The sequence below is a fragment of the Biomphalaria glabrata genome, chromosome 2, assembly GCF_947242115.1.
Source record: "Biomphalaria glabrata chromosome 2, xgBioGlab47.1, whole genome shotgun sequence".
In the NCBI taxonomy this organism is placed as follows: Eukaryota; Metazoa; Mollusca; class Gastropoda; family Planorbidae; genus Biomphalaria; species Biomphalaria glabrata.
In genome coordinates, this window is record NC_074712.1 from 37,976,354 (window position 1) to 37,996,288 (window position 19,935).

Consider the following 19,935-nt stretch of genomic DNA (forward strand, 5'->3'; position numbering starts at 1 on the left):
ACTATTTCAGAATTTCTTATTTTCCTTGGTATTATTTTGTTACCAGAAATAGTTTTTTTTTTTATTCGCATTTTTTTTTAGTATTAACTGACGAATCATCTGTCATTCGCAATATTTAGACGCTTTTATTTTTGAGCATGATACTTTGCTTTGGTCTTGGGTGAGTGGGTTCCATTCCTAGAGTAACATTTTTAGCTAAAAGATCAAGGACAGTTGGTTAATGATCTGTCTAAGGTTTGTAGCTACAAACAGCCAGTAGAACTAGATCGGTGATTTATAAACAAACAAAGAATCAGCTTGAAAGTAGATGTAGTGACACAAGTGAAAGGATTATATAAACAAGATAAAACCAACTCAATAAAAATAGTTTATCAGGCAACATTATACTTACTGCTGCATGTGCTATACAGAAATCATTATTCTTCGTGCTGCATTAACTATGTATAAACCATATACACTACTGTTGGTAGAAAACAACATACAGACATCATAAAATCTGCATAAACTTTACAGATAATATATTGTTATATTAACAATACGATCCATTTTGAGATTTGTACTAGTTTATATATATATATATATATATATATATATATATATATATATATATATATATATATATATATATATATATATATATGCCACAATGTCAACTCCCACAAGACATTCTGTATGGCGATTTAATAGAAGGCAGGAGAGCCGCAGGTCACACACTTTTATGGTATACTGATGTATGCAAATGTGACATGAAGCGCTTCACAATTGACACCACAATTGGGAAAATAAGGCACTAGATCAGGGATTCTCAGCCTGTGGATCGCGACCCCTTTGGGGGTCGAATGACGATTTGCCAGAGGTCGCCTAAGACCATCGAAAAAATGGCTTGTTATTGTCTATTCTTCTATTGCTGTATGTGTGTGCGGGGGGGGGGGCGCGGCAGAGTGGGGGATTGTAAAAAGGGGTCGCCGAGCCTAAAAGGTTGAGAACCGCTGCACTAGATAAATCCAGATATACAGCAAGCATAAAGGAAGGGTCATGGATTGAAGATGGTGAACACACCAGAAGTATAGAAAAAGGTGAAAGTACTACAGCGTCTGGTGATGACAAATGCCCAAGCTGTTACCGCAGCCCGCAGTTGTCTATCAAGTAGAGGTCTGTATGAGAAGTGGCAAAGGGAGGAGATTTTCTAGTGAGACTTAAAACGCCACAGTTTTTTATATATATATATATGATTCATCATTTCGTAATAGCACAAAGCTTTTTTCCAACTCTTTCATCTGAAGTCACATTTACTCAACAATAGATCATGGGATTACCGTGACTAAAAAAAAAAGAAAAGAAACAACGTTAAATTAGATCAAGAATGTTATTTTTGTTAATAATATCTACGACAGACAAAGAAATGTGCTCAAGGCACTAAAAGCTGAACATTTGTATTTGATCAGAGCACAATAGATGTATTCTTTTATGTTTCAAAATATACGTGAGTTATAGATCTCCGATTTATGATGACAATGAAATGACGTCACACACAAACGTCTTAAACCTCAAATACAAACATTTTGGACATCAAACAAAAGTCTTACATTTACATATAACTACAAACATTGTACACATCAAACAAAAGTCTTACACATAACTACAAACGTCTTAAACATCAACCACTCAAACGACTTATACATCAATACAAACTCACATCAACCGCACACATCTTACTCATCAAACACACATACTAAAGCCTTACATTTCAAGCCACAAACGTCTTACATACCAACAGCACTAATTTCTAATACAACGACCCAAACAAGCGTCTTACACAACAAACACACACACACACACAAGCTTCTCCATCAAACAGAAATCAATGATAGCAATTACATAATTACTTGATTTGTGTTTTTTTTTATTTATTTTTTTGCACATATTTGAAATGGATAAGAAGGACAACAAAACTGAAATGATTAGAACAAAATTATAACCCTTCTTTTTATGTGAATGGCCACAATGGGAGAATTAGCTTCGTCTTAGATATTTATAACTGAAGGTGTCACATGATTTTCTTTTGAAAAAGAATCCTAAAAGTCCATTGTTTGTTGTTGTTGTTGTTTTTCAATCTTAATTTAGCATATTAAAATGAAGATATAAAAATTGGCCAGTCCATTATATTTCTATATGTACGTGTTGGACAAGGGACAAGAATAGGATTTGGATGAACTCAGCAGATTGTATGCTTATGTTTACAAAAGAATAATTCAATCCTGTGTCTATTGAACAACAACAACAAAAAATTGTATACACACTTTCTTCTTCATCATGCAAGACAACAGGAACTGTCATTCTATTTGTTAATAGCGCTCTATAAATTCAATTATTATTCTTATTTCTCAATCATTCTACTTCATTAAGAGACATTTTGATGAATCGAACGGAAAGCTATTACGAAGCAATTCGTCTTCCAATCTGTTTTTATGGAATCTTTATCATCAGCTCGTTTATTTTTTTAATGAAACATTATATGAAGCATTTTATCAACATTAAGAAAGTGACAAAATCAAATGAAGTCATCGGTGACAAAGTCTCTAAAGTCTAAAGAATCAAATGTGTTATTAGTCTTTACTAGCTGCTACGTATGTGAAGGTCATACAGCCATAGGACTCCTTTTTAAATTTTGTTTTACCACAGGTCAAAGAAAACATGGTTCCAAAACCCACCTGCATAATAAATTATGTTTATTTTTCAAAAACAGTCCACTTTTAGAAGGCCAACTGTCAACACAGTCAAGTCAGTCAGTCAGTCAGTCAGTCAGTTTCCGAAAGCTCAAACGCTTCCAGAGACAGATCGTCATAGATTTGCTTCCAGAAACAGACTGTCTTAGATAAGCTTCCAGAGATAGTCTTAGATTAGCTTCCAGAAACAGATTGTCTTAGATTAGCTTCCAGAAACAGATTGTCTTAGATTAGCTTCCAGAAACAGACTGCCTTAGATTAGCTTCCAGAGATAGTCTTAGATTAGCTTCCAGAAACAGACTGCCTTAGATTAGCTTCCAGAGATAGATTGTCTTAGATTAGCTTCCAGAAACAGACTGCCTTAGATTAGCTTCCAGAGATAGATTGTCTTAGATTAGCTTCCAGAAACAGACTGCCTTAGATTAGCTTCCAGAGATAGATTGTCTTAGATTAGCTTCCAGAAACAGACTGCCTTAGATTAGCTTCCAGAGATAGATTGTCTTAGATTAGCTTCCAGAAACAGACTGTCTTAGATTAGCTTCCAGAAACAGACTGCCTTAGATTAGCTTCCAGAGATAGATTGTCTTAGATTAGCTTCCAGAAACAGAGTGTCAAAGAATAGCTGTGCAACGCATCAACTCAATCCAGAATGGGAAGTGGGAGAAATAACATACACAAACAATTGTACCAGAAACACACACTGACTTAATATAAGCTTGTGAAAATATGAGTTACTTTTATATAAAGTTTTTTTTTTAATGCTGTTATGTTTCTTTTAAAAAAGAATTGTAGTGAGACATAGCCAACTAAACCTTATTGGCTGACCACAGAGAGGAACACCGTGACATTAAGAGTGTTACAGGCAGACTTTCAGTCCATTTGTCTTAACAATCTCTGTAGGTTACCAAGTCTTTGGCAGTTGACAGGGAGATGTCCCCCCCCCCCATCTCCCTCTCTGCGTCAAAAAGAGGGAACTCATGCTGTTAAAGTCAAACTGAGTTGTCTGGCTTTGAATTAGAACAAAGATAAAAGATTAAGCTTTTTCTACAATTTTTTTCTTCAGTCCTACTGGCAGTTTTGTTCATGATGTTTTGTTCTTCAATTCTCTAGTTGTTTTGTTTTTTTTACTTGCGATGGGACTTTGGATAGCTGACAATATAATCTATGCACAAATAGACACACACAAACACACACAGATAGATAGATAGATAGATAGATAGATAGATAGATAGATAGATAGATAGATAGATAGATTCAAAATATAGAGGAGGCTCTAGACTCTCACTCTATGACTTCAAATGTATTTCAAAACAAACGGGTAATTGACTAGAAGTAATAACGGATTAGGACACACAGATCAACCGCCACGCAATGTGATATACATAGACTTAGATCTACTACTAGACTGGAAATAGACTTAGATCTACTACTAGACTGGAAATAGACTTAGATCTACTACTAGACTGGAAACCGGAAATAAATTCTTACCCGCGACTGATAGTGAACATTGTGTAGAAAGTTGGATCAAGGCGTTGTTTTGTCAAGTAGTTCAAAGAAGTCAAGTTTTTTTTTTCAGCCCTAACCTATGTAACATATCATTTTATTTTTTAGATCTAGATCTAGTAATTGATTATCAAAAATAGTCACAAAAAAATCACAATTTAGTGTTGCATTCAGTCTTTTGATAAAGAAGATTATTTATCTAAAAATTGCAAAATAATAATTATGAGACGAGAGTACTCGTATTTTTTATGTTCATTTACTAAATCTAGATCTAAAAATTAAATTATATGCTACATAGGTTAGGATTGAAAAAAATAGCCTTTACTTCTTTTAACTACTTTACAAAACAACGCCTTGATCCAACTTTCTAAAACATTTTCAAGACATTTTTTGTAGTGTTAAAAAGTCTCCATGTCAAGTCTAGATATAGTATATATAAGTCTATGGTGATATAATTTTCGCCATTTTGATTTTTTTTCTACCATTCCTATTCATTTATGCTAAGGAAAGAAACATTATTTAGCCATAAATAGTTCACAATAAGCAGTGTAACTATTGTAATTCTAATTATATCAATTACTTTGGATAAGTCATGTACTAAAACTTGTAATAGATTTAGACTAACAATAAAATTGATGTGTGCGATTACAAATAGTTGTACCCATTGCTTCGGCTTTTTTAATACGCTATGATCCTATCCCTTATCTGGACCAGTTGTGGGGGTGGGGGCGGGGGGTGGAAGAGGGGGGTATCTTTGTGACGATTACCGTGATAGATTATTAAAATGCATTTTTTTTTAAAGTAGTAAGACTTGAATTCCAACTCGAGGTCTCAGCTCTCCCTTATCCAATACAGTGTGCAAGCAAATGCTTATGAAAATAGGTTTTATTGTTATCTATTTTTAGTTTAAACTTTTAAGAGACGACCTATAAACGGGAAATTCAACTTATACCACAACATCAGTCAAGTACAATTTCTTTCCCTTGCTTGTTACCAAACAAAAATTATTAGCTATTAATAGTTAATGTACTTATAGGTTATTTTTTGTTTATTCTTGTTTTGTCAAGTATAAGAAATAATTGCGTAAAATTTCAAATTGATCCGAAATTGAGTGTGGAACAAATAACGTGTTTAAACTTTTGACCAGACAGACAGAGGGAGTTGATATAAGGTTTGTACCAGACAGACAGAGGGAGTTGATATAAGGTTTGTACCAGACAGACAGAGGGAGTTGATATAAGGTTTGTACCAGACAGACAGAGGGAGTTGATATAAGGTTTGTACCAGACAGACAGAGGGAGTTGATATAAGGTTTGTACCAGACAGACAGAGGGAGTTGATATAAGGTTTGTACCAGACAGACAGAGGGAGTTGATATAAGCTTTGTACCAGACAGACAGAGGGAGTTGATATAAGGTTTGTACCAGACAGACAGAGGGAGTTGATATAAGGTTTGTACCAGACAGACAGAGGGAGTTGATATAAGCTTTGTACCAGACAGACAGAGGGAGTTGATATAAGGTTTGTACCAGACAGACAGAGGGAGTTGATATAAGCTTTGTACCAGACAGACAGAGGGAGTTGATATAAGGTTTGTACCAGACAGACAGAGGGAGTTGATATAAGGTTTGTACCAGACAGACAGAGGGAGTTGATATAAGGTTTGTAAAAAAAAATTTTTTTTTAAATTATACGGCGACTATCGCTATAAGATGAATTTCTAGTCACCACATTGTCGTGACATTGATCTAGATCTTCATGAATTACTTGACTGTATCAAGGTGAACCTTATTGATAATCTATATCTAATCTAATCAGGAAATGAAATCAGTCTAATAGAGTTTGTTGGACTAGTCCGTTTCGTTTCTTTTAATAAAAAGTATTGGGCCGGAAGTCGCTTTTTTCCTAATATATCTTTGCATTTTTCAGTTCTCTCTTTAAATTAAACTGACATTATTATGCTATAATTTTAAGTGTGCCTGATAGAGAAAAAAAATTCTGCACAAAAATACGGGTAGTTGAGATCAAACCCGATAGAGGCTATAAAAAGAAAAGACCTGAAACTAGCGCGTTAAACTATACATTTACAGTACTTTATTTGATGAGTATTTTACCCAAGATCTGTGTTGTTTTTTTAGGACTAGCTTATTTCAAGTACCTGGCATTTTCCTATACACAATTTCATACACAAAATAATTGTTGAAAAATTGTAGTGATTTTAAACTTTAAATGATAATTAAAAATGTGTTACTCTAATCAATTTTGAATATTAGTTTGTTATGAATGTCACTGTCTATTTTGTGTCTATTCTAGTTTCTTAAATTTTTCTTGAGAAAAGGGTTATTCTTCTAATGGGTATACCTGATTTCTCCAAGCAGCCATTCTAAAATATTGGTCCTAAATAATGCTATGTTCATAAACGAAAAATCACATGGCTGCATTATGATAAATGTACGTGTTAGTTCAATATATTTTATATTACTAGGTAACTAAAAATAACTGTATAAATAGACGTAAGTTTCATTTGTTTCTGTTAGACAAAATGACATGGCAAATTTTTTTTTATATCCTTACTCTAAAAAGGACTAATAAATAGAATTATACAGTAAAAATAATCATTAAGTATTTTTAAAAATAGTTTTAATAGTTTTGAAAATCTGATAAGATTACAAAGAGAATTTGTGTTTTTGCAGATGTACACAAGCTACACTATGAGTCAGTCCATCTCTTCTTATTGTTTAGAAATGAGTGTAAAAATGTAGGCTTCGATATTTTCGCCTGAATTTAAGAAGTTACAAACAACTAATATATTGCCTCTTCCATAAAACTTTGTATTTAAAAAATAAATTTATCCAATGCTCGAGATCCTGCTTGTATACTTAGGCCCTATATGAATCGATCCGGTATTAATGTATTAAGTAGCAATAACTCCGAAAAAAAAAAGTTAAATGAAAGAAGATTGAGATATACATATATTTTTGTTACGGTACTCATCGGTACGGGGTACCGGCACCTTTTTTCAATTTCGGGAAAATTATTACTTTTCTTGTATTTCAACGTTAATTGTTAATTTATTAGTAGTTTAAAGTTAGGCAATCTATCACTGAGTAGCGACACTTATTTTTTTTTTTTACAAAAACAAATCACTTTATATATGTATACTTTGTATACAGCTTACTTTCAGCCGACATGCCGTATTATTAACAACACCTATATGTGAAAGTCTCAATCATCTAGAATCTTAGACAGTCATTATTTTAGACTAAATTTAAGTCGAGTCTAGACCTAGATCTAGTAGGCCTATTACAATTTTTAAAAAATCAGTCATTAGATATCAATAGCAATTTTATTATTGGGTCTAGGCATTGAAGAGTAAATCTATTAATAAACTATAATAGATCTAATCATCTAAATCTAAGTAGGCCTACTAACTTTATAAATAAGTATTTGTATTATAATGAATATTGTATAGATCTAGATTGACTAGATAATAGATAGATCCATAGATAGATCTCTAGTCTAGTTGATTAAGTATAGAGTATGGTAAATGTATTACAGTATTATTAGATCTATGTCATATGTCAGATTGCAGATGTCATACACAACAGAAGCAGAAATAAGGGTGAAAATGCAACGGCGCCTGGTGATTATATATGCCCAACCTGCGATCGCAGCTGTGTATCAAGGATTGGCCTCTTTAGTCACACAAGAAGTTGCAAAGGGAAAAGATCGTCTCTCGAGACGTAAAATGCCACAGATGTCATATGTCTATATCTATTAATCTATTAATTAATAAACTTCAGTCTTTAGTAATATCTAGAATTTATTCTAATAAAAACTGACTATAGGCATAGCAAAGGCTAGACTCGGCAATTTAGATAGAATCTATACTATTACTAGATCTATTCGATTTTTATATATAGATCTAGACTAGAATTTTATTATAGATCTAAATATACTAATGGAGATATGATATGCGGTGTTAGCTAGTAGAAACGAACCTGGGTTTTTCTAAACTCTAATATTTGGTATGTAGTAGTAAATCAGCACCTACCTAAATAAATCGTAACTAGAAATAAAAAATCTATATTTATCTTAGTATATATAGGTCTGTGGTTGTAAATCATATAGCCTTCGTAACTTCTTCTCTAGAGAAATGACTTTTGTAATTTCTTTTACAGAAAAATTGGGCTATTCGCGTCTGACACATATATAATTTTTATGTTCAGCAACAAACCCTATTGCACATAGATCACAGTTAACGAAACGACATCATGCCGATAGAAATAATTATTCTGCTTCTGCTTTCTCTTCTCTCTATCTATCTATCTATCTATCTATCTATCTATCTATCTATCTATCTATCTATCTATCTATCTATCTATCTATCTATCTATCTATCTATCTATCTATCTCTGTATCGCTCTGTTTATTTTATATATTTAAATACTACTATCGTAATCAAAGCATATAATAATCACACTATAACCTATATCTTCCTTTTTTTCTGTAGTGAGACTACGTATCTGTAAATCTTTTTACAAAGCTTTGATCAACTCACTCTATTTGTCTGTGTGGCTGTCTGTCAGCGTGTCTGTCTGGACAAAAGTTTGTACGCTTTATTTCTCCGACACCTAATCTCGGATCATGCTGAATTTGCGCATAATTATTTCTTTTAGCTGACAACACAAGAATCGATTTTAAAAAATTAACCAATTAGTTAATTAACTATTGGTAATAAATTACTTTGTTTTGAATCTCTAACAAGGGAAAGAAATAGTACTTGACTGAAACGGTGGTACAAGCTGAATTAGTCACCTTTGCAAGGAAAAGAAAGAGTACTTGACTGAAGTGGTGGTATAGGCTGAACTAGTTCCCTTTATAGAGTTGTCACCTGAGGCTTTTCTTTTTGCTTGCTGTCTACTACCTATCAATAAAACTATAAGCATTTACTCTTGCTCTCTAGTGAGACTACCTATCAGTAAAACTATAAACATTTACTCTTGCTCTCTAGTGAGACTACCTATCAGTAAAACTATAAGCATTTACTCTTGCTCTCTAGTGAGACTACCTATCAGTAAAACTATAAGCGTTTACTCTTGCTCTCTAGTGAGACTACCTATCAGTAAAACTATAAGCGTTTACTCTTGCTCTCTAGTGAGACTACCTATCAGTAAAACTATAAGCGTTTACTCTTGCTCTCTAGTGAGACTACCTATCAGTAAAACTATAAGCGTTTACTCTTGCTCTCTAGTGAGACTACCTATCAGTAAAACTACAAGCGTTTACTCTTGCTCTCTAGTGAGACTACCTATCAGTAAAACTACAAGCGTTTACTCTTGCTCTCTAGTGAGACTACCTATCAGTAAAACTACAAGCGTTTACTCTTGCTCTCTAGTGAGACTACCTATCAGTAAAACTACAAGCATTTACTCTTGCTCTCTAGTGAGACTACCTATCAGTAAAACTATAAGCGTTTACTCTTGCTCTCTAGTGAGACTACCTATCAGTAAAACTACAAGCGTTTACTCTTGCTCTCTAGTGAGACTACCTATCAGTAAAACTACAAGCGTTTACTCTTGCTCTCTAGTGAGACTACCTATCAGTAAAACTATAAGCATTTACTCTTGCTCTCTAGTGAGACTACCTATCAGTAACACTACAAGCGTTTACTCTTGCTCTCTAGTGAGACTACCTATCAGTAAAACTACAAGCGTTTACTCTTGCTCTCTAGTAAGACTACCTATCAGTAAAACTACAAGCGTTTACTCTTGCTCTCTAGTGAGACTACCTATCAGTAAAACTACAAGCGTTTACTCTTGCTCTCTAGTGAGACTACCTATCTGTAAAACTATAACCGTTTACTTGACTCTTGTATTGCTGTTACATGATGTTGTTCTAAGACTAAATCTTTTAGACTCATCGTTAAGACTATATAAACGTGTTTGTGTGTACTCGATGAGCTTACAGTGTAAGGTACAGCTGAAATATCAAAGCAAACATTTCTAAGACAATCTGTCTCACCAACTGTGTCTTAAAACAATCTGTCTCACTAACTGTGTTTTATAACAAGGCACTTAAACAATCTACATCACCAGCTGTGTCTTAAACAATCTGTCTAACCGATTGTGTCTTAAAACAAAGTACTTAATATGTCTTACCAAGTGTGTCTTTCAACAATCTGTCTCACCAGATGTGTCTTTAAACAACCTGTCTCACTAGTTGTGTCTTCAAACAATCCGTCTCAACAGTTGTGTCTTAAAACAATCCCTCTCAACAGCTGTGTCTTAAAATATAGTACTTAATAATAAATAAGTGTTAAATGTAAATGTTAAATGTAAATGTTAAATGTAAATTTTAAATGTATATGTTAAATGTAAATGTTAAATATTAAATGTAAATGTTAAATGTTAAATGTTAAATGTTAAATGTTAAAATGTAAATGTTAAAATGTAAATGTTAAATAAAAATAGAAAAAAATGGAACGACACAATACAGCGACTAATACGATAAACAGTAGATGCATGGGACATTATAATCCTGTAACATGATATGAGTGTAACACAAATAGAGACCAAGCATGTCAATATAGTCTCTAAAGTTGTCTCCTATTTCGTGATTGCGTTGGCTTTAAAATTTAGATGCAATTTGCACCTCATCTGATCTGATAGCACAAAACGCACATTCATTAATAATGTCATTTCGGTGGGGATTCCACATTAACAAATAGTCTTGACAATGACATCACTTGGGTGATTACTGCGTGAGTCGCACAAGTTTGCAAATTGTGTTTTTTCACAGCTTTTTTTTAAATGTTTTTTTTTTACTGTTTTTAGTGTTCCACTCTGTCAAAGGAATAGCCTATATGTACATTTCAACTTAAATTCATTCATTTTTTTGTGTACTCCAGCTCCATTTCAGTTGACTTTTTGTTTCCTCTACTTCAATAGGTTTAAAACGTTTTGCTCAAATCTATCAGTAACAGTTTTAATCTACACTGTAACGAATTCTCAATTCTCTTGCGAATGCTAAACAATGGCCTAATTCTTGGTGAACTTGGGCTGTAAGTGTTGTTGGATTACTGTTGAATGCCACAAATAGGGAACTAAACGATCAATTGGAAAAGCCTTTTTTTTGTTGTTGTTGTCTTTTCTGTCTGTTGTTCACTTGGCTATCAATTTCCGTTCATAAAATAAAAAAAAAAAGAAATGTCCGGAGTTTAGAAGCAGATGGAAGGAGAGGTCAAGTTGAGGGAGAGGAGAGACAGACAGAGAGAGAGAGACAGACAGACAGAGAGAGAGATGGATAACGGAGAGGAGGTAGGGTGAAACAGAGACAGCTAAATGGTAATTACTTTGTCTGCTAGACAGTCGACAGCAGATGTGTCAGATGTTTGAAATCAAACCCACGATAGGGTTAGTACAAGAAACAATAGTCAAGAGACTAAAGGTTCACGAACAAATTATCATTTAATATTTCTCTTATCATGTTCACATTGTATTATCTACATCAACATTTTATGTAGTCAACATTTTATTACCAACATGTTCATGTCAACATTTTATTACCAACATGTTCATGTCAACATTTTATTACCAACATGTTCGTGTCAAGATTTTATTACCAACATGTTCATGTCAACATTTTATTACCAACATGTTCATGTCAACATTTTATTACCAACATGTTCGTGTCAACATTTTATTACCAACATGTTCGTGTCAACATTTTATTACCAACATGTTCGTGTCAACATTTTATTACCAACATGTTCATGTCAACATTTTATTACCAACATGTTCATGTCAACATTTTATTACCAACATGTTCGTGTCAAGATTTTATTACCAACATGTTCGTGTCAACATTTTATTACCAACATGTTCGTGTCAACATTTTATTATCAACATGTTCATGTCAACATTTTATACCAACATGTTCATGTCAAGATTTTATTACCAACATGTTCATGTCAAGATTTTATTACCAACATGTTCATGTCAACATTTTATTACCAACATGTTCGTGTCAAGATTTTATTACCAACATGTTCGTGTCAAGATTTTATTACCAACATGTACATGTCAAGATTTTATTACCAACATGTTCATGTCAAGATTTTATTACCAACATGTTCATGTCAAGATTTTATTACCAACATGTTCATGTCAAGATTTTATTACCAACATGTTCGTGTCAAGATTTTATTACCAACATGTTCATGTCAAGATTTTATTACCAACATGTTCTTGTCAAGATTTTATTACCAACATGTACATGTCAACATTTTATTACCAACATGTTCATGTCAACATTTTATTACCAACATGTACATGTCAACATTTTATTACCAACATGTTCATGTCAAGATTTTATCTGAACTTATCTTACAGATTACAGACGTGACTTCAAAACAGAAGAGAATTATGTCCAACGTATTTCATGTGTCAATCGAATTCTTCAAACCACGGTTTTACTTCTAGAGTTCTTAGCAAACCAAAAAGTTGTTTGTTTGTTTGTTTACTACTAAGTTTCAGTAATACCATTGTTGATTGACGGTTGGTTCTGTGAGAGGTCATGAAGAGCACAATACAAATCTTTCTCTCTGTATTGTGAGATATTCAACTCTAATTATCTTTTTTTTATGTACATTTGCATGTCATTGAATTTTTGTTTTAGCTACAACTGCATGTTAATAGATTTACTTCAGTGAATAGTAGCTATTACAAATTAAATGTTTGTACCAGTGGGTACTTATAGTAGCTATTACAAATTTAATGTTTGTACCAGTGGGTACTTATAGTAGCTATTACAAATTTAATGTTTGTACCAGTGGGTACTTATAGTAGCTATTACAAATTTAATGTTTGTACCAGTGGGTACTTACTATTACGTACTAAATTATCAATGACTAGCTACTTTTACATTTTATACACTTACGACATTATTGTTACTGTTACAAATCGATACATTTGCACCAATTGATAGTTACTGTTACAAGTCAATTTCTTTATGACATTGGATTGTTATCCATTCTCTCCAGTATGTTCACGTACTTATTTCATTGTCGCTATGTTCATGTCAGACACTAAAGAGACGGTGGAGTCATTACTAAGGGGAAAAAAAACAAGATAGGCAGGAAAGCCAGCAATCAGAAGTCAATGGTCCCTGTTCTGTTATCACGCAAGCTATAGATGACCTCATGTCAACTGACGCAATATTTTTTTTCTGTATCGACTTCCTGACGTCACACCGTAACACATTTTCCCCTGAATAGAGCAAGATTCTCACCAAACAATATCACATTTTGGTGTATGTCACTGTGACTTTCAGGGAACAATGTCAAGGCTTTTGTTGTTACTCAGTATGCGATAATTGAATGCTGCTCTGTACTCTATGTTGTTGCATCAAATGTGATTGGCTTTAACTGATTAGATTTTTCTCTACATTCACATATGCTAACAAAAAGCTTCCTGTAATACAAGACCTATCTATCTATCTATCTATCTATCTATCTATCTATCTATCTATCTATCTATCTATCTATCTATCTATCTATCTATCTATCTATCTACCTCTGTCTATTTATCTATCTATCTATCAAATCTATATATTTATTCATCTATCTTTCTATCTATGTATCTATCCATCTATTCATTCATCTTACTTTCTATCTATCTATTTATCTATCCATCTATCTATCTATCCATCTATCTCTATCTATCCATCTAACTCTATCTCGCCAGCTAGCTAGACCTAGGATGAGTAGTTTCAAAGACTTTAGAAGACGGTAAAAAAAAACCGCAACTCTCATATTTCGATGACTTTGATTTGGTTTCTCTCTGATATCATAGAGCATGTCATCTACCTACAAATAAAGCCGGAGATTGATTTTAGAGCGAGGCGAAACTTTGTTCTGGCTCTTCTATTTCTCAGTAAGTCGTGACTATAGATTCACTGACATCAGAGACGAGGTCTTTCCTCACTGCTCAGTCTTGAAAGAGGTATGCAGACCAGAAGAGGGCTGAGGCTAGCATTGATCTTAAAGGAGGTTCAGTGAGCGGGAGGTGCAAGGGAAGAGGGGCGGGGGTGAAGACGATTGCAACCTTTCAAAAGAAATTCATGGCCCACTAAAAATATTGTCCTTAGGGAACTGGGTGATTTCCCCCAACAGCCTGGAGTTGTCCCACTTGGGTTTCAATTGGATCAGATTAGGTCATCAAAGATGGTGGTTAAGCAAAGCGGAAAGATGATATTTTAATGTATAGGCAAGTAAAGGTGAAATGTTAAAATAAATACCGCTCAATTGTGAACAAAATCAAATACACACAGAACGAGGCAGACACTGATGGAGTTTCTATGTGGCATCGCTTACCACTTCAGGCTGTAGCAATCTATTTTGAAAATCGGATAACAATTGCTCATTTATGGAACTATGCAATATGTATCATTACGCTTGCGTCATTTTTAATGTATTTCAAGAATACGAATAAATATGATATATATTTAATTAATTCATTTTTTTGCATATTGTGAGTTGTATTTATAATTTTTTGCGAATTTACACGTGGGAATCGTGGTCGAGAGGCTAAGTACGCTTGAACTTGGCTTGTTTTGGCTACCTATGAAGGGGGCTCGAGGTTCGACACCCGACTCGAGCAGAGTTGTGTACTGAGCGCCTACAGGCAGCACGGAAAACCTTCTCCCAGATACCCCCTCTCACTGGTCCACAAATGAGAGCATGCTATAAGCATGAAAGTAGCGCTATATAAAAGCTATAATTATCATTATTATCTATAGATATATAATTCTCTTCATGGCTAAAGAGTTTGAATACCAAGTAATGGAATGATCACTCTTTTAATACTGCAAGTCGGACGGACGTAATTTTAGAGAGGGGGGGAGAGAAGTAGTATTCACCCGTCACTAAATAGCAGGGCCGGACTTAACCATTTTGACCAAGAAGTCATTGAAAGAGAACAAGTAATCTACTCTGTATTCACCCTTCACTAAATAGCAGGGCCGGACTTAACCATTGTGGGGCCCAATGCGAAACGAATATCACGGGCCCAGTTTGGGTAGGGATACGGATAAGTGAAAATTAAGAGTTTGTCTAAGAAAATAAATTCGTCTTTGCATTTTATTTATTCGCACAGAATTACTACACGAGCATTGCGTGTAGCGAAGTCACTATATCAAAAGAATTCTGTTTCCTACATAGATCACGCTCAATAGCAAGAATTACCAAATGTTTCAATCTATCTTTGAGAATTATTGACCTCAAGTAATTTTTCATTAATTTTAGGCGCGAGAAGCCTCTTTCACCAGATTCCACAATTACATGATAATGCCGTTTTTTTTTATCGCGCGTAGTATGTGGTTTTCCATATTGAGTGACACCCCAAAATTACAATTTTTGTCTATATATTTCTGGAGATTTGTATGAATTTTCAAAAAGATTTTAATAATTTCCAGATATTTCCAGGACTTTTTCGTATATTTTGCAATTTCAGGAGATTTCCAAGAGCTCCTTGTTAATTGACAGGAGGCCGCGGGAAATCTGTCATAAATGGTTTAATTTAATAATTTATACACCCAGAATTAGCGAAAGTTTGGGGCCCACTGCGGTCGTATAGGTTGCAGTGGCCTATGGCAGGCCCTGCAAAATAGCGGCGTATGCCGTTGGTCGACTAGTTATTATTATTACATGAAATAATTGCTGAAAAATGAACAAAAAATTAAAATAATAAATATACGGCGATATTTTGCCGTTCGCTAGTTTGCCGGGTCATGTTCGAATCTCATCACTGCGAGATTCGAATACACAATTTGGATATATTTTGAAAACGGATTCACGAGGTCTGATCAAATCTAATATTTAAATGAAATTATCCTACACTCGTGCATAAAATATGGTGACTGAGTCAAATACAATCAAAAATCCATCTCCGGAAGACATCACAGGCCAACTAATAAAATTTGACTGTTTTCTTTGCTCTTTATTTGGTAAAAGGTTGAAGTAAAAACATCACTGCTCTGATCCATGCTATGAAATCCGTGTAAAACAAAGACGTGGTCAAATCCTAGTTCCTAGTGCTGACAACCTAGTATTTTTTCAAACCATTTCTAATAACTTTAGCCACATCTGAAAGAAAAATGTCATAATTTAACAAAGCTTATGTCAACCCACTTTGTCTGTTTGGTACAAAATCTTGTACACGTCATTTCTCCCACTTCCCTTTCTAGGATCAAATTGAAACTTGGGTCAATAAAAAAAAAAAATTATTTTATCAATCAGTCGTAATTGTTTCAATTTGTTTTATATAGAGACAGTACTAACTAAGGGGAGATAAATCGTTTGCTAAAAATTTGAAACTACCAAAAGATAACCATAAAACCTTCTATATTCTTATAAGTACTTGTATGGTTCAATGGCAAATCTATAAGCTCTCTATCACGGATGTTCGAGACCTCTAGTTCAAATTCGGACTCAGCAACTTTTTTAAAAATTGCTTTTGAAAAGGCAGCACGGAAACCTTCTCCCAGATACCCCCCCCTCCACCCCCCATCCCCCCAAACCGAGTTCACAATGGTAATTGGTCCGTAGCGCACTGAGTATGCTATAAGCAAGAGCGCTAAACAAAAACAATTATGAACACCAAAAGGTGGAGGGCGAACAAAAAATCGCGCACAGTCGCACGCGGACAAACAAGTCTCGACACAACATACCTTTATTATACCAAACATACATTTTACAGGGAGGTCCCTGTCGTCCTATTGGTAAAGACGGAACCCCTAAACAACGACCTGCACTACCTCCAAAGACAATCCATATATGGAGGCGGTTTGTAGCAGTCTTCCTTAATGCAATATAAGTTATTGTTTTTAGCGGCCCCGATAGGTGAATAGACGCTACTAGTTTTGTGTGGCCTGTTTGTCCGTCGGTCTGTCCGTCCGTGCCGTTTAGATCTCAGAAACTAGAAGAGAAAATGAAAATCAAACATCATGATATTTTAGATCATTCAAAGTTCTGATGCAACGGCTACTTTTTTCTTTTCGGAAAGTGAACAATCTAATTTTTAAAATTATCAATGCAAGCAGATTTTCAAAAAAAAAAACACACCACTTTTCAATGAAAAACTTCAGGGGAGGTATGTTTTTTAAAAAGGTCAAAGACTTCTTCATTAATAAATCAAGCTTCATTCATAGATTCGCGCATTGGTACAAAAAATTTGCATCTAAGGTCACAATGTAACAAGTATCAACGTATCATTATAAAATATATTTTCCATTTATTAACTAACTCATTGAATAGAATACTGATTCAAATGTTGTTTAAAAAAAAAGAATTTTGATACGAACTTCGTTTTAGTTATAAGTTTCGAAAATAACAAACTACTTTTATAGCATATAATTATTACATATCCTCATTATAGGAACATACACTTGACAGTCTAAATAGAGCCCAAATCTAAATATATTTATAATATATGTATTAATAATTTGAACAAAATTTTAATTCTTAAGGCTTAGGGGTGCAGATTTATTTATTATGTAAACAGTAGTATCACATTAAGAAATGAACTGGATACGACCAGCAAAGTAGGCCTCTACACCATTACCCGGTAACAGAAGGCCTACACCATTACCCGGTAACAGAAGACCTACACCATTTCCCGGTTACAGAAGGCCTACACCATTACCCGGTTACAGAATGTCTACTATTCCTGATTATAACATTGGTCTAGGTCTAGTAATTTTAAAATTAACCCTTAAAACGCGTATGGTAGTTTAGCTACTAAGCATCAGAAATGTAATGCCATTTTGTATGCACTCATTGTAAAACAGCTCAGCACTTTAAGGGTTAAACGTGTAAAGTAAGTAAGTATTCTAAAATTATAGAAATACCAACGATGCTATTTATGGTTTAAGATTGTTGCTGAATTCAAATAGACATTAAAAGAAAACAGTCAGCTAATTTCACTAAACATAATGTGCAGCACTGATAAGAGTTAAAGTAACTGATGAGTGATGACACATTTATTTAAAACGATGGCAGTTTTTCCTTAAGCTTTAAAAATAGTTTGGACGTTGCTAGAAAGGACAAGAGGAAGTAGTTCAAGACTTGGAGATTAAGTTTCGCGAGCAATCGCCCTCTAAGTGGAGTGAATTAAATTGAATTGTTTTGTACATTTATGTAAATTGATTCCTAGTTCCACATCGCTGATATTATAGTCATAAGTTTTGAATATACAGTTTACATTTGTATCTCCAGCATCACGATATTGTTTAAGTGTTCAGTAATTTGTTTAAAGGAGAGAACTATGCGAAATTAAATATCAAATACGCAATGTCTGATCAACACATACTTGTCGTAACATAATGTAAACATATTGTAGCATCAATCAAGACATCCCAGTCATCTGGCACGCTAAACATCTCGTCACTGTTGTATACTAAAACTTGTCAGTGTTTTTCTTATTCTCGGAATCACTGCGTATGTAGCTAAAAATAGCTCAGGGGGGTGTAAAATTTTAATCAAATTACGCAGCAATTAAATTTAAAAGTTCTTGAAAGCATTGTTAAATAGTGCGTAATATGAATGGTCGAAATTGTGAAGGAAAGCACCGAAGCAAAAGTCACCTTAACCTGCGATCTTTGTGGTCAGGAGTGTCTCCCCAAAATAGAGTAGGGCTCCACAGCCACAAGAGGAAGTGTGCGAGATGAACCAGAGTTGTTCTACGACTGAAGGAGGCCAATAAATATAAATAGGCGAAATTGTGAACACAGGGTCCATTCGTTTTATATTTCATATTTATTCTATTTCCGTGATGGACCATTAAATAAGCCAGTCCATTGCTGGATTTACTTCAAATATCATGATAAGTTTGTCAGCTGTCGGATCGGGAAGATCAAACCCTTAGAAGTTCTCAATCTTCAGCAATAGTCAAATGTCAAATCAAACATCCTTTTATGTGTGAGTGTGTGTGTGTGTGTGTGTGTGTGCGAGTTTGAGTGTGTACGTATTGTCCCCCACTTTATCATGGGTTTTTGGCGTCATTGGGGGGGGGGGGGCTGTTAATAACCTTCCAGTGATATCTGTATGTTCTTGAATTCAAAAGTCATGAACATCACATCAGAGCCCAGAAAATAGCAAGCCAAAGATTTCAAACAATCTTCATTAACGTCAAACTGGACAACACTACACATTGAAATTAAAGCCACACTGGACTATATAATGGAATGAAAGTCAAACTGGACAATACTATATAATGGAATGAAAATCATACTAGACAACACTGTACTTGACCGGGGGGGGGGACCCAAATGAGTGGGGGTTTTTTACATTAAATATTACGCAAAATGCTGGGGCCCCTAAAGAGGTCAAGCATCCCTGGCCCCCAAATGATGGCAAATTCCTTACTACGCCCCTGGCAACGAGCCCCGGTAGCTGGCCTGATTTCGTGGAAATGATTGTAATTAATGACCATAAAAGGGAGCAGCGATGACGTAGTGTGATAGGCGTGGCTTATTGGCAGAGGCAGAGGGAGTAAAGTCAGTTGTAGATAGAATTTAGTCGAGTTTAGTTGTAGTTTTTTGAGTTGTAGAACCATTACTATTATTATATCAAGTTTTAATTACGAACTTGAACGAAGATAGTTAACTGGTGTAATTTTATAGTAAATTATGTATTCTATTCAAGTGA

General features: G+C 34.3%; 1 protein-coding gene across 2 annotated transcripts in view; it reads right to left on the reverse strand.

The window, feature by feature from the left end:
- LOC106058672 (voltage-dependent calcium channel gamma-7 subunit-like) overlaps window positions 1–19,935 on the reverse strand; it is a 95,836-nt gene that overhangs the window by 62,832 nt on the left and 13,069 nt on the right. The window contains exon 2 of one of the 2 annotated variants that reach the window (XM_056020371.1): window positions 10,391–10,515. The exons of the other annotated variant lie outside the window; for it this stretch is intronic. The gene's annotated coding sequence lies outside the window, so the exon portion shown is untranslated. The remainder of the gene's footprint in view (window positions 1–10,390; window positions 10,516–19,935) is intronic. 2 annotated transcript variants of the gene reach the window in all.